This window comes from Sceloporus undulatus, chromosome 4 (assembly GCF_019175285.1).
Source record: "Sceloporus undulatus isolate JIND9_A2432 ecotype Alabama chromosome 4, SceUnd_v1.1, whole genome shotgun sequence".
Classification (NCBI taxonomy): domain Eukaryota; kingdom Metazoa; phylum Chordata; class Lepidosauria; order Squamata; family Phrynosomatidae; genus Sceloporus; species Sceloporus undulatus.
This window is the reverse complement of record NC_056525.1, coordinates 161055588-161059016: the sequence shown is the minus strand read 5'-3', so window position 1 is coordinate 161059016 and position 3429 is coordinate 161055588.

Genomic DNA, 3429 nt, shown 5'->3' with positions numbered 1-3429 from the left:
GCTTCGGACGCCTCTCTTACAGGACCTGCATAAATACTGGCGTCAAGATCAGCCCTGATCTGAGAGATTTTATCCGCAAAGAAGTTATTAAAATCATCACAGCAGGCTTTAGATGGTACCAGAATAGGGCTCAGGGAGGGAGGGAGCTGAGTCAGCTCCCTCACAACCCTGAACAGCTCTGCTGGACGCGACTCTGCGGACGCAATACGTGCAGCATAGAACGAATTCTTAGGGTAATTGTAGGGTAATACTGTGGGAAGACATTCCCAGTCTGTTTATGGATCTACTCATCAACTATAGCAGCTTATTTCATCTTCACTCCTGTCAATTTACAGATGGCTTATACCCCAAGTTTCTGGGCTTTTTTCTCTGACAGTTTTTATCCTCCCTAATCTATTCTCATCAGTCTTATATAATTGTTTTCTGCACCAAACTTAAAATATTGGCTTCCATATTTTATAATCATGAGATTTAGGGTATTTGGCCAAATAATATTTCATAACTGTGCTGCTTTTCAACACCATCAAGGCTTCACGCTATTGGGTATACCAATATGCCCCCTTCCCTCTGGTTCAGTTCATTTAGTCAAAATTCCCTTCATGTAAAGTGCTCATTGGGATCCATTTTAGGTGGGAAAGTATATAATACAGATAAAAGGATGAGACAACAATATCAGTGAATCCAGTACAGGTTGAGTCTCCTTTATCCAGAATGCTTGGGACCAAAAATGTTTTGTTTGTTTTTTTAAAAAAATTATTTTAGAATATTAATGTACACATAATGAGATATCTTAGAGATGAAATCCAAGTCTAAACATGAAATTTATTTATGTTTCATATACACATTATGCACATAGTCTGATGGTAATTTTATACACACTGTTTTTAATAATTGTGTGCATAATGAAAACATTTAATTTAATTTATGGCAGAGCATACCCATTCCAATTGAGGATGAGGATTTCCATTTGAAATTCAGTGTTCTGAATGGCGTTATTGTTTCATTGCTTCAATATTAAATTGAGCAATTAAGCAGCAGGGGTGAAACTGACTCTGTCTCTTGCATGGGTCTAACTTTGTTGTTAGTGTGCGCCTTCAAGTCATTTCTGACTGAAGTTAGCCCTAAAACAAACCTATCATACAGTTTTCCTGACACAATTTGTCCAGAAGGTGTTTGCCATTGCTTTCCTCTGAGGCTGTGACTTGCTCAAGATCACCTTGTGGGTTTCTCTAGTGTGGCTTGCCTGGTGCTTTTTGGTTTGCTGTAAGGTCTTCCAGGGAAGCTTAAAACCATTTCTTTGGTGTACAGCTCTCGTTCAAGCTTTCATGTTTGTCCTATCCACCTCTCCTGAAGGAAGGTTGTAAAATAATAGTTATTGGTGTAGTACAATAATTTGTAACTCATTAACTTTTACATTGCGACTTTTGGCATGGGGTTGCATGAAGTTTGGAAGACTGAGTCTCTGTTTCAGTCACACCCTGTTGGCTTTTACCCAAAGAATCAGAGAACTCATAACATGTGCTTGCTCTTGAACTATTTGATGTTCCTTCATCACCATTGATACACCCTGCAAATCTACAAGTAGCAAACATATAATAAAAGGAGTAAAATAATTCTTCAATAAGTTAGAAATATATTGTATACTTTATATAACGCAATCATAATTTATTTACTGCAGAAACAATTTAAGGTAACTCATTGTTTGCAGAACAAATGTGTATTTTTTCATCTAGCCAAATTGGACATTTCAGATTCTTTCATAGAAGATGAAAAATGTATTTTTTAAAAAAGACATTTGAATGTCCATGATGTAAGACTAACTAAACCACCTCATATCAGAAGGATCAATACTGAGTATCTCATTATCCTGGCTTCATTTTGTAGGTTGAAAGCAAAGATTTTCTGGGCCTGATGTGAAGTGCATAACTAAAGCCCCACTTGTAAGTGGGAGGCATGAGATGTTTCACTGAGTTCTTTATAATTGTGTGCCGTTCTCTGTAGACCTTGGTCTCCACAATGTCTTTTTTCTAATGCCAGAATTAATACATCTGCCCCAAAATTTCAAGGAACATTCTAATGTTAAGTGGGCTATGATAGGAACGCACTTATTCCCTATTAGACTATTTGACCATTTATTCTATAAATACATTTAAACTGAGAGAAATATCCAATTAGCTTCTGTACTTCGTTCTAACATTAGATTGGAAAGAACAGGTGCATTTTATGTTTCCTCTAATAGCAGGAACTGTAAGGTAACTTTTTTTTGGTAATCACCAGAAATCTGATTTATATTTAAAAAATCAGTAATAGAAACACTTTCCTAGTAATTATTTGATCAGTAGGTGGTTGAAGAGTGTTCTTATGTTCCACCTGCATTCAGCTTTTAATTTAATTGCACTTTTGACATTAGCTTCCTATATGAAATGAATGTAGAACATTTCTTCTGTCTTCGGGATTATATTAAATAAAGGAAAAAGGCTGTGCTTATTTGCATCATTAAGATTCTCTTTGAGGAAAAACTACAACACAGCAATTTGCAGTAATGAGTTTATAGTGATACAAGGAAGTCATACCAGGAATTTGAATCTTATCTACATTTTGAAAAGAAGCCCAGATTTAAGTATATCCTTTACAGCGATATCAGCTTTTGCTTTCTTGAAGGAAGAGAAAAAGAAAAATATATGAAACCAGAGCAACCTTGTGCTGTGAATTCATAATGTCCTGTTCATTTGAAGCTAAACTATTCCTTTAGGTAATGCCCATAGTAAAATATAAAGAAATGTACAGTGGTACCTTTCTTCAGTGCAAAGATGAGCTTTCAATGAACCAGTGAAATCTCCTCCTTATTTTATTCACCAACTATCAGGGAAGGGATGACAAACATGTGGCCTCCAGATGTATTTGAATTTGAAATTCTTACAGCTCTTGCTCGCACAGCCTACAGTGAAGGGTAAAAGGAATAGTTAGTCGAAAACATGTGGAGACCAACATGTCCTCCCAATAGTAAGGTTGATGCTAGAGCTGCACATTCTTCTGGGAATAATGGAAAACCAAAAGACAGTGTTTCCATTTGACTGTTTTGATTAGTCATCAAATAGGTGATGGTCAATGTGTGGGAGTGGGCAAGGGTAGGAATACCATTCATGATGTGTGGCTCACCTTTGGAGGCAATGGCAGAGACTGTCTGGCTTCACTGTCAATAATGGTGGCACTTGGCTTCTATGACTAATTATAGCAGCAACATGGTATTTCACAAGCCATGCCTTGGATGTTGCATTTTGGGGACATTTTATGGAAAAGAGAATTATCATTGCCACAGTAAAAAATGCCAATTGCAAAAAACAAAAAATCCTACAACAAACAAAAACAGCAACAAAAAATAAGGAAGGAAGGAAGGAAGGAAGGAAGGAAGGAAGGAAGGAAGGAAGG